At 35.9% G+C, this 12,948-nt stretch overlaps 2 long non-coding RNA genes across 3 annotated transcripts; both read left to right on the top strand.

Annotated features, from left to right (window-relative positions):
• The first annotated feature begins 3,046 nt into the window (after window positions 1-3,046).
• Window positions 3,047-5,208, top strand: LOC115925952. Of its 2 annotated transcripts, XR_004064883.1 has the most exons (3): window positions 3,047-3,246; window positions 4,221-4,407; window positions 4,941-5,208. It is a non-coding gene; the product is annotated as an uncharacterized LOC115925952 (long non-coding RNA). The 2 variants fall into 2 exon arrangements; XR_004064882.1 differs by lacking the exon at window positions 4,941-5,208 and having other exon boundaries at window positions 4,221-4,408.
• A 2,953-nt stretch (window positions 5,209-8,161) lies between these two features.
• LOC115925902 lies at window positions 8,162-9,049 on the top strand. The gene is made up of 2 exons (XR_004064846.1): window positions 8,162-8,314; window positions 8,348-9,049. It is a non-coding gene; the product is annotated as an uncharacterized LOC115925902 (long non-coding RNA).
• Window positions 9,050-12,948: the final 3,899 nt, after the last annotated feature.

Below are 12,948 nucleotides of genomic sequence, written 5' to 3'. Positions count from 1 at the left end.
TTATTATACGGAACTACAAAATATACTACAAATGCAAAACAATTAGACTGTAACAGGCTTTCATTGTTCTGTGTTATTGTACTGTGATCAGAAGCGTAGCAGCTGATACGGGGGCACATGGGGCACATGGGGCACATGGGGCACAGGCTCTCTCCATCGAATAGCAACAAAAATAAATGAGAGAGAGAGAGAGAGGGCAGAGATGAAGGAAAGGAAAAAGAACGTAAATAATATAAGGAGATAGAATATTGCTCGAAAAAGTTCATCAAAGATTATTATGAGAAAGATGGAAGACATACGGGAAGGGAGAAAGAGAGAGTATGTAAGTATGTCCGTTTCACTTTAATTTGCCCACTCTAAAGAAGCGAGGAGTTTCCCCCTCCCAGCCTAGTCAATCTGCCCCAAATTTTGACCATCTATAGTTCGTCGTTTTTCAAGTGGAGTGCCGTGAGAGTGTTTTGGTTATATACAAAAATATATTTTTAAAAAACGTCAACTTCAGAAACTACAAGATGCCCATATATATATCTTGCCGAGTAATTAGTTAAGAAATAATAGTTCAGATATAGTAAAGTGTTGTTTCCTCTCGCTCGCTCTGCTCGATCGCAAAATTTAGGAGCGGTATAGTTTCAGGTAGCGAGGCCCATGAATATCCTCCAAATTATGATGATATTCGGGCACCTCGCTGCCCTAATATCGCCTTAGCGCCCGAATATAACCATTTTTGTTTTTAATTGTATTTTTATATCGAAACGACCGAGTATATAATCTTATATTTATCTAATGTATATTGATGACTAATAACATTTGTGCAATTTTTTTCGCTCGCTCGCAATATTTCAAATCCGGATATATTTTCGAGCAAGAGGCCCTCATGGCCCTTACACGAATGCGAAGGATGCATGGAAAACAAATCCTTTTTGATGAATTTCGGATTGGGGTGCCGAGACTAAATTAAAGGGGTTGAAAACGCTGATCTAGCATACTGAAGACGGATGCCCCCCCACCCCTCATAACTGAACCCAGTGCACGCTACGCCACTGACTATGATAATGCTACTTAATTGGTTTTAAGTTCCCCATACATCAATCTCAACTCCCTCTTTCTTCTCACCCTTCCCCCAGTCTTATAAATATTTTGTATTCCCCGATCTCAAATTAAAAGAATTATTTTTTAATAGAAAACCAAGTGAATCAATAACATCGTACACAACTTTGTATTTTTGTAATTTTTAAATGAATATTGTTTGGAAAATCTATTAAAATTAGCGTCACATCCTTTAGTTTACATTTTTACCTCTGACATTTTTGTTAAAACACCAAGCCGGGACCAAACCACGTCTAGCACCAACCTCTGACGTCACCATCTGAAAGATTGTGACTCAGTGTGAACTGGGGTTCTTCTGAGCCACAGTTTGTAGGTGAAGGCAGGGAGGTGACCAACTTAATGTATCTCTAGACCGACTCACATCTTCATACAGCTATTTAATCATGGTCATGTAATTCTTTACCACAGGCACGTATATCGGTTTAACGTAATTCTGCATATTGTGAAACTAATTTTTGAGAAACTTGGGAAAGAGAATCTTTAAAGGTAATGAGGTAAAAAAAATCAATATAAAACACAATTATGTAAACGTACAATACATTTCCACATCCTAATTGGAGATACAAATTTAGAAGATCCAAACTCCCCTCCTTTCCCTCCTTATTGCCTTCTCCAAAATCTTGCAAAAGCTCTATGCGCATTATTGTGTTAGTAAAAGAGCGCCATCTCTTGTCAAAACTTTTCTTAACTACCAGTAAGTATGAAAATGAAAATTGTTGTTGTAAACCAACAAAGGTTCGATAAGAATGATTAATTACAGGAATTGAAGGAGAATGGTTTCATACCACCAGTTTAGGACCCCGTCTTATAAAGAATTACGATTGACCCAAACCAAACGTAAGTCCTCCAATCAATTGCAAGTTTGCAGTCTCCTAAGTCCTATCTCTTATGTTCCCTTTTGCGAACGATATCGGCTCTTTATAAGATATTAAATATTTAAAAAAAAAATAAGACGGAGCCGTAGTACATACAGACTCTCCATTTTAACATTGACAGAATTCTTAAAGCTATTCAAATGACTTTGTTTTACCTTAACTGCTATACAAAGAAATAGAAACTTAAAAATAATGAACAATTTGAAAGATTTCTATATTTGAAACAATGGTGTACGTATACTCAGTTTGCCAACGAAACCAAAGTCTAAGAAAGAAAAAGGAAGAGAAAAATGAGAGAGAGAGAGAGAGAGAGAGAGAGAGAGAGAGAGAGTTGAAGGCCTATGACTATCATCATCTTCTTCTTTTCTTTTACTCGTTCTTCTTCTTCTTCTTCTTCTTCTTCTTCTTCTTCTTCTTCTTCTATTTCTTCTTCTCATCCTGCTTCTTTTTTAAAAACTTTTAATTCTTCATCTTCACCTTCTTCTTCATCATCTTCTCGACCAGGCCTAAAAAAAGAGAAAGATGTTTTATTGCCCTTTAGGTGCCAAAACATGGGTCGGTCGGTCGGAATTTTTTTTTTTTAAATTTCCTCTTTGGGCTAATATTTCTCAGTTAAATGATTTAATACATTTTTTCTTCTTAAAAACGGTAAACTATTACTTTTAAAAAGCCGACCGTCGATTTCAAACGTTTTGGGTCGGTTGCAAAGGGCAGTACAACACCTTTTGTTTAATTTTTGTTTATGCCTGATGATGATTTACTCTTAGTCTTAGTCTTAAAGTAGGGTAAATGTAATAATTGGTCAAATTCTACATCGTTAAAAAAGAACACATATGCGTTATACTTCATACAATATTATAAAATGAGTATTATGGGCATGAAATAAAAGGTATTTTAAGTACTGTGAAATAATTAAGAGTAAGACCTAAATGTCAGAGTAGTAATTTTGATGGAAGCAACAATTAGTCTGTTTTTAAAGACAACTACATTGTGTACGTTTAATTGAATCGATACCGCGATCTTATACACCGTACTATATACTGCATGCACTGTAGGCCACATGCATTTGCGTTATTTATTAAACGCCTCTACTTCGAGTTCGAAGGTCTGATGGAGTTGTCTACTAACTTTGGAAACTTTGTATTCTTACATTTTTCAGATTTATAGCTTCTTTTTTTCACCGTGGATAACTTGTGCTGTAGTTTTATATACAATTTGGATTAATACTGTGTGATATCAAGTATCGTCAGCGTGAAAAAATTAGGTGAGTTAAATGTTTATCTCGCCCCACTTTTGGTTCGTTTCGTTGCTAACGGTTTCTGCCGGAGTACAGGGAGAGGTAATACGGTATGAGATGAACGATGGTGTCTACGCGCGCCTTTTAATTTGTGTTGTTACCGTTAATCTGTTTTAGTGTTGCCTTTTGAAGACAATCTAAACATTATAAGACTATAGAGTAGAGCATTATGTTGTTTTCTTAAGTTTGTATGCTGATGTTTTGTGAAAAACCATGTTTTTCTATCGACGATGTGCTATTTTGAATTTGATGTTGTTTTGGCTGTTGGAAATTGGAGTTAGATCTAACTTTAGACCCTACCCTAGGCCCAATATTTTATAAGTTTGAAATTATTTATTGACAATTGTAATGTCATGACACTGACAGTCGCAATCCTGGCATGTCATTGACTTGTGAATGTTGCTTCTAATGTTGTGCTTTGATCTTATCATTTGACAAGGTAACAACCAGGAAACATTAGCTAGGGCCTAGGGTCTACTCTGTAGAACAATCACACTGCAAATTATTACATCTGATCACCACAGTTCGCTTTCTGTTCTATGATCAAAACCAGGCTTGATCATTGCTGGAAGGAACAGTGTCATATCTCTCAATACTCGAACTGATTTCTTTGATTTCTTTGCTCCTGAGACATTGTACATGTACATGCTACATTGTCCAGTCAAGATGCAACATCTTGCCCCTCTGCCTCTCTGACTTATATACATGTACATGTATAATGAGAATGATTATGAGTACAAGAAGATCAAGACCAAGATGATAGACCTGGAAGCTCGACTGATGTCTCAGCATTCTTCCAGTATTTGCGATAAAGGACTCACCTCCCTGGTATGATCTAGAGACTAGATCCATGAACTTTATTTTTTTCTAGAAGAACATTGAACTTTTGTGGAAGTAAGGACAAGTTTTGAGATGCAGTTTTTCCTTGTCTTTTTTTAAAGGAATCAACTGACTGGATTTTATTCAGGGAGCAGGGACCTTTGAATCGATTGAGAAAAGACTCTTTCAAGCATGGGGAACGGAGAGAGTTCTCCCCAGCTCAAGCGGCGGAATAGCTACCCAATGATGGCTCCAAAACAAGCCATGCCGGAGAAGACAGACCTCGATGATCGCTTCATGACGATTTTGGTAAGTGACCACAATTTGTTTGCGATCAGTCTGTTACACTGTACACCTAGACTAGAGTTTACATATTTCCCTCCTTTATTCCCTCTTTTTTAATTTAGCAGGTTACAGGTTGATTGCACATTGACAGCTCAAAATATACAGGACACTTTATTATTGCCTTTCACATTCTTTTGCTAATACTGTGACCTAGATTTAGCTTGAATGCTTTGAAGCAGTGACAGAACCTCTGGATATGACACAACATTTAATACAGATCAGAGCCAACCAGCTTTTAAAATACAAACTTTTGTCATTGATTTGTTTCTCCCCTTTTATTTTTCTCAGCAGTTTTAGCACTGAATCATAACCATAGCTCTGATTAAATGTCATTTAATTTTTCCCCAATTTTTCAATTGATTTTCAGTTTTTCATTATTATCATAGATCATGAAATTGTTTGTCTGTTATAGGGAAGCAACACCAATGAGCCTATGGGACTTTTACAGAACTTTTTCTTACTTGTTTTATTTTTCGCGCATCCATGAATACGGAAAGAAAAGTAAAAGACAAAAGCTGTTCAAGGCTTTTGAACCTGTCTGGGATGAGCAGTGACCTGCATTCATCAAAGATATTGGTGCTTCATCTTCCTTCTCCATACACTCCTCCATACACTCCTCCATACCTGGATTTGAAAGACTGCATCAGCATTCAGCGAAGGACTTTCGGACATCAGATTTAGTTTTGTGCAGACTCCCTTACTTCATATCTCCACACGCATTAAGGGGGTTGGAAGAGAGAGAGAGAGAGAGAGAGAGAGAGAGATAGAGAGAGAAAAAAAGGGGGGAGGGGGAGGTACACAATTTTGTGGGCCAGAGGAGAGAGAGAGAGAGAGAGAGAGGGGGGGGGGGGGGGTGTTGTCAACTTGTCTTCATCTCTACATTGTGTAAAATTCTCTCTTTTTTTGCTGTACACTGTACTGTAATTCTTTGTTTCTGATCTCCCAAACAACTTTATTCCATTCATGTTTAATCTGCAGACTAGATAGGCTACTGTATTCAACACAGGTAATGTACATGAAGGAGAACCTTAGGACATTTCAAAAATTCGCTATTGACAATTAATGTACATTCTCTAATACAATACATGGCCAATGTACAGACAGATCACTTCAATCATAAATGTATAACAACTTGATTGCAAAATTTGGCAACTGTATAAGAGACAAAGCATGGGGATGTACATGTAGGTCAGTAGTCTGTTAATGACAGGAACATATATCGGTGCTCAGCTAAAGTTCAGGAAACAGTGACGCAATACTTTTGACCACACCGTAGGAGTGACCGATTGTCATTCGACAGCGTTCCTCGTCTGTTTGTCGAGCTCTAATAACATCCTGACACATTCGTCTTTAAGTTACTGTATCTTTAATGTGAGTGTGTTGAATTGTATGTGGGTGTAATTGGTCTTTGGTAACTTGTATATATACAGGTATACCACATATTTTCCTGTTTTGCATATTGTGTGTAATAAGGATAGTGCGTTTTCAGAAGAAACATCCTATTTTAACTGATGTTATTTCAAACGTTGCCATGGCAAATCTATTTTGTAGTGAGCAAAACAAACTTTATACAATTGACTCTTAAATTGATGCATGTATTAGTTGGCCTTTCAGGTGGTTTTTAAACATTGTAAATCAGAATTCACTTACATGTACAGGTTTATCACAAAGAGCAAGTCTTTCCATTTCTAAAACATTTTTGTTCGTTAAAATTGGCAAAACTGTTGCAAAGATACATGTACAGTGTATGGTTACATTAAAGTAAGATAGTCTTGAATATAATGCACAACATGATAATTTTTCATATTATTAGGTTTTAGGGCAAAATGTTGTGATTGTTGTACCTGATGGTCAATTTCTAAAGCATTGTTGTTTTTGTTGTTTTTGTTCTTTCTGGCAAATTCACTACTTGACAGAAACAGAGCTTGCATTCTATTTGACCTCTTTAGTGAGTTTAGTCTATTTGCCCTGTCAATAGATCGTGGAATACTTTTCTTGAGTATGGAGTAGAATTTAGACTTTATAGTCTAACTACGGTTGTATAGGAAACTGTGTAGACAGGTTTGATGTAGAAAAGGAGGCTAGGAAATCCATGTCACGGGCCATGCCCATACGCTGCTTTGCAGACATGTATCGGTTAGTTCAAATCTAGTTTCTACATGTAGTCCATGAAAACAATCTGTTTGAGAGAAAATAAGTAAAACATAAAAATTGTACAATACTAGTAATAAATCAAAGCTTTTTTGGGGGGTCACAGTCTGTATTGGCCATATTAGACCACGAAAACAATCTGTTTTCAAAATTGTCTTAAAGTTAAAGAAATGATTGGTAGTGAAAATAACGGTGAATCAAAAGTTTTTTTTATCTCACCTTATAATTTGTCTATATTGTTAATTGTTTGATGTCGCATCGATATATTTAGGCCGAAAACAAAACTAAAAAACATTAAGTGTACTTGTATGCAAACGTAGCAGTTCACTTTCAACGCAAGGGCTTGTGATCAATGAAGATTGCATGATCTGAATGTACATCAGCAGTGAGTTCTTGTCTGTATTTTTGCGGAAGTACATACATGTACATGTATCACCAATAATGTTAATGCATCTATTGTACATTGTATGTTAACCTTTAATAGTTGGAATTGGAATGGATATTGTTAGTGTGTACAATGTACATGAAATTCATTAGGTCGAAATTAATTGTCCAGAAAGAAAATGAAATATGATAGTTAGCAGCATTTACAACGTTCAATGTAGACTGAGTTGTACAGTAATTTGCTTAATTAGCGTAATGTAAACAGTTTTCATGTACCCCAGTCCATGCACTATAGAATATACCATGGTATGATCAAATATGGGAATCGTAGGGAGTGATGCATTTAATTAATTGTCCTCTGTCGTCGCCATGGCTTGTAACCAGCGCATTCATACCCAATTGTTAATCCAAAGGTACGCAAGAGAGGATGCTACATGCAGCTCTATTAATCCCGTAGGATCTATCTCTCTTAATCATCACCTTTGCTAGTCTTATCACAAGTCTTTTTGACTTCATGACATGTGATTTTTATCTGTTTTGATGAATGTCATTTTTTAAATGAACCAATCTGTCTATGATTTCATTTTGTATAATGTAAATGTACACACTAACTTTTTTGGAAGGGGGTCTGGTCCATCTGGACTTGACTTTTTGCAATCTGTATTCATAAGCCCTACAGTATAAAGACTAGGGGGAAAAAAAAGGGGGGCTCGGGGCAAATTAGCCCCTGAAATGCCTAAAAGAGCCCCCCCCCAAAAAAAAAAAAAAAAAAAAAAAAAAAAAAAAATGCACAGAGTTCAATGCAAAACAAATTAAAGAGTGTTATTTTCATGCAAGCAAGTTTGAAAAGTAGCCTCATAAATCTTTAAAATAATTTACCCTGATGTAAAAACTTAAAAATCTTTGGGGTCCAGGTTTACAGGCTTTAGGCACCCATCTGTCCTGGGCACCTGTTAGTGTCGAGCCCTGTATATTGTACTCTCTTCTCCTGGACTCCAGTTTAAATTTGAAAAGGCTAATAGTAGGCCTACATGTACATGTATGTATTCAAAGTTCAAAGTTCAAAGTTCAAAGTTCAAAGTTCAATTTATTTCTCCACAAATGCAAAACATAGGGAGCTACATGTAGAATAAAATACATACATACAATACAATAATAGAACAAATACAATATATATAGTTGGAGCAATGTATGTTTTAAAACATGTATTCAAAGGGTTTTTACCTCCTTAGTTTATATTGTAGGATCATAATGTGAAAATTTGGTTTTTATGTAGTGACAATACTGTAGACAATTAAAATACGTTTACAGAATCCACAGATACATGTATATAAACGTTTACAGAATCCACAGATACATGTATATAAAGCATTAGAGCAGTATACTTGCAGAAAGTGGACTACTGGAATAAAGTTGAGGAAAGTCGACTCAGTCAAGACATGAAAATATGTCAATATTTCTAGAGACTGAGGCAGTTTGTGGACTTTGCCATTTTGAGTTTGACTTCAACTTCTGTTGTTATTCCCAGCGTTGAATCAATACTTGTTCAGAGTGTGTGTAATAGATGACATGCATACATTAATATGAAATGAGTCATCATTGTTTGTAATTCAGGCAATTAATATAGATTGATTGATACGGTGGAAAATGTGTACGGAAGTAGGAATACACGTGTACAGTACATTTACATTATACACAAAGAACCAGAGAGTTAATAACTTTAAATTGTGAGAAAAAACTTTACATCCTTAAATTAGTGAATTTCAGGCCTGAAATATACCAAATGATTTACATGTACTTCCGCAAGCCTTCTTATTTTCTGAGCATTATCACTAATAACAATGTCTAAATTTGTACAGACCTCTATTAAAAGTATGTACATTTATGCACTTTGATCAGATGATTGGAGAGAAAAGCAAAGCAAGTATTTTTTTATATTCCAACATAAACACATTGTGGTATTGTGGTTAAGGTCCAATTGTGATTTTGCGCATTTTGCATGCATTGTTGTGGTGCACAACTGTACTGTATATTGGAGTTAAAAAAATATATTATTAAAATACTTTGTGAATACTGGTAGTCTCTACACGTACATGCACAGTACATGCATGCTTCTTTTAGATGTTTGGGCAATTAGAGACTTTACACGTAAGGGGAAAAAATGTATGAAACATCACATAAATTACATGTAGGCCTACACAAGTTTGTAAGTCACAGAGATAGGAAGAGTAAGAAAAGGGTGGGGTAGGGAGAAATTAAAGTATTTAGTTACAGGAGTAGAAATAGAATGAAATTGAGAGAGTAAGTAGATGAATGAGAGAGAAAGAGAGAGAGAGAGATACTGTATAGGGGGGGGGGGGGGGCGTTGATGTTATACATGTACATGTACAGTAGGGGGGGGGGGGGGGGATAAAAAGAGAAATTGATCTACCGTAACTGGTATTGTGCATACCGGTACATACATGTACATGTAGGTGTAGGATCTTATAATAACTGTGAGCTCTGTTTATGTTATGTACATGAACATGCAAAATAGAGGCTTTGTTGGTATGTTAATGGCAAAATTCTTGAGCACTGCAATTCCTTCTCCTAAAACATTTACAACCTAAGGGCTTGTTCTACATGTATTCCTTATAACCTGTACTTTGATGTGTGAGGTATGACTAGCGCTTCAGGAATGTTTGGGAAAGTTGCATTATCCTATGAAAGTTTATTTTCATTCATTTGGGAATAACATTGTGTGCTGTGACATTATGAACTGTGGTCCTTGAATCTCTTTCAGGAAAAAAGGAACGCCTCCTGACTGTTAAAAACAAAGAAAAAAAGAAGCGATTGATCTCCTTGCTGGGCTCCACTCTGACCTTAATAAAACCGGATTCGTCATTGAGTCAACACAAAATATCTGTGATAAACAATTGAATTATGAGAATATTTAGTATCAAATATTCACAACTGGCACTGTCTACACCTGTTGGTAAGATCTTGCAGGTCATGCACTTGCATCATCATTTGTACTTTTTCCTGCTTCAAAATAAGGTTTTATTACTTTTTTCAATTGCATGATTAGTGAAAATTAAGATTAATATGAATATTATATCTTAATGGAGTTGTCCCCTTTTACTGGGAAGTATAATGTATTGTTTGTTTGATATTCCTGAAATAACATGAAGAGTAGAAGTCACCTATAATACATGTATGTTTATGTACAGTGAGCTGATGTATCCCTTTAAATGTGTGGGCTATTGTTGGACTTTGTAATGATGAGCGTGATATTGCTTGCAATGTTAGCCATGAGCTAATTTATTCAGCCGCACAGTTTGTCCTTAATTACTATCAAAACTATTAAAACACTTAAAAGGTTTTATTTCCTGTTCACACCGCAAACACTGTCCTATTTTATCCCTTTATACGGATATAACATTGCACAAATGGGAATGTTTTACAGTGATTATTACACATTTATAAACATCTGTACAGCAATTAACTGTGCTATTATTTGTGTTACCGACCTTGTAAACGGTCCAAATCCTATTAATTTTATGCATGTTTCTTAATACTGATACATGTGAAGAAAAACCCATATTATACTACATTATCTTCAATCACTTGTATAACTGTAAAATTACAGTTATAGTACTTGTAGCATTTTGAAATAAGAAAGGGCATGATTTCATCAATAGTAGCCATACCAGTGGGGATTATAGGCTTAGCCATGGACTTGAAAAGGTTTTCAGACATTCAGTTCACAGTACTTGTAGAGCTCAGGGGGTGGGGCCTCAATACATGTATACATGTAGATCTGTTTTGTTAAAAGTGGAAGATTGGGAAGAAAAGGAGACCAATTCAGACTGATTGGTGAGGTGAACGGTGACCTTAGAAAATAGCTGGCAAGGACAAGGACAAACTGAGAAATCAAAGAGCATGTATGGACTTTGTACCAATAGGCCTGTCATCATCAGACCAAAGTTTGCAAAATAACCTGCTATTTTTAGACTCAGGATATTTTCCAGAAAGCTCGAAGTGGTCTTCACCAGACTGATATGCTCATCAAGATTTCTCAGGATCTTTTCTCGACCAAACAGCCCACTAATTGCAACTGCGGGCTGATGAAGGTGCATATTAGCTGGCTAATTTGAGATCGGCTATTATTGTTATTATTTATTCGGCAAAAACAAAGAATTTTTTTAATACAAAACAAGAGTACATTTGGAAAAGAGTCACATGGATGCCAGGAAAAGTTAAAATAGCGGGTTATTTTGCAACTTTGGTCTGATGAGGACAGGCCCTTCAGAAAACATTCCCAGCCATTCTCTGTGTGCAAAACTTTGAACAAATAGGGTTAAAGATCACTAAAAGAAATGGTATGCAGTTTGAAGGATGAGTCATTGTGTGTGGGTGTTTTCCATAGGAATATATGGTAATACTTCTTATTGTTACCAACTTGTAATCCAAGTTGTATACTGTCTGGAGTCTGGACATGTCTTTAATCCTATTATAACTGTTGATGTTGTTGTTGTTATTTTGGTATGGTGTTAAAAGAAAGCTGTGCCAGAATGTTATCACAAGTACACACTTACCACCAGAATATGGGATACAGTATGTATATGATTCAAGTTGGCTTGACAATTCTATCTTTTTATATACATGTACACCTGTATCTATAGGCCCCTGCACAGTACAAGAACATTTCTTAAACTCTATAGACTGTTGTTTTTACATTGGAGCTCTTTTTGAGAATTGGTTTTATACTGAAACAAAGTTTTGTCAATTTTTAAAGAAAACACCCTTTGCAATGTGCAACTTACCGGGCCAAGAATGGATTTATTGTAATGTTGTATCATATGTAGGTATATAAGACTGCAAGGTTTGGTAGATGCTTTGATCACTTTCCAAACATAATTCACTAATCACTATTGATAGTGTTACAGGCCTTAAATTTCAGTACTTTCAGGGCAAGGCCACTTTTCTGTAGGGCACATTCCTATATTACAGCACAAATAGGAAGAATTGGAAAGGGCACACAAAATCTCCAAGGCCAATGAGAGGGGCATTGAGGCCACTCACAGGGGCATCCAAGGCCATGGCCTTGGTGGCCTTGGATTAATTTAAGCCCTGGTGTTACCTCTTGAAAATTGTCAGAGGCTTTGTCTAACCTAGCAACAAACAGTGAATGCAAAATGATATTGATCCTTTAAACTACAAAAACAAATAAATTGTTCTAAATAGGTAAAAGAATTAAGTGACCACTATAGCAGAGAACTCATGTACGTGTACACTGTAGGCCTACACCTTGTACGACTATACATTTAATATGAAACTGGCTGTACAGGTGAAGGTAATATAATTCATAGGAAGTTGGAGGTCAGTATATATAGAAAACCCGATCCTAGATAAAACCATTGATAGAAGATAACCTTTCCAGTCAAGTTCAACCAGTTTTGTGCAATGTTTTATTAAAGGTAAAGACCAGTATTGGAAATGCCCCAATTTAAAAAAATGAAATGGAAGCTCTTATTACCAATCATGTGAAAGAATATGTTTTGACTAATACATGATGATAAAAAATTTGCCGGGAAACCGCCTACTAATTCATATATTTGGTAAATTTGTTTCTCTCATGGTCTGTGAGAGATATAGGGTAGTCCCATATACATCTTTCTGTGTATAGTGCTTGTAACTTTATGAAGAATGGGCCAAATTTCTTATCATTTTGATGATTCCAAAACCTTGCAGATGCTAGATGCTAGATGATCAACCTTTTCTGATCGATTCCACAACGTTTCTTTCACAATGCAATCGCATGACCATAACTGGTCTTTACCTTTAAAATCAGCAAAAGTGTATTAAACCTTTGATCTGATCCACAATGAATGAGACGTGCTATTAACATGTCACTTCATAGTCAGAAGGATTATGTGTGTCTCTACATTTTTTAGTTAAAGCCCTTCTGATTCTAAGCAGATGATTCAT

This window comes from Strongylocentrotus purpuratus, unplaced genomic scaffold (assembly GCF_000002235.5).
Source record: "Strongylocentrotus purpuratus isolate Spur 01 unplaced genomic scaffold, Spur_5.0 spur5_scaffold_19, whole genome shotgun sequence".
In the NCBI taxonomy this organism is placed as follows: domain Eukaryota; kingdom Metazoa; phylum Echinodermata; class Echinoidea; order Camarodonta; family Strongylocentrotidae; genus Strongylocentrotus; species Strongylocentrotus purpuratus.
Note: the sequence above shows the minus strand (reverse complement) of the source record. Positions and strands in the feature narration are given on the sequence as shown.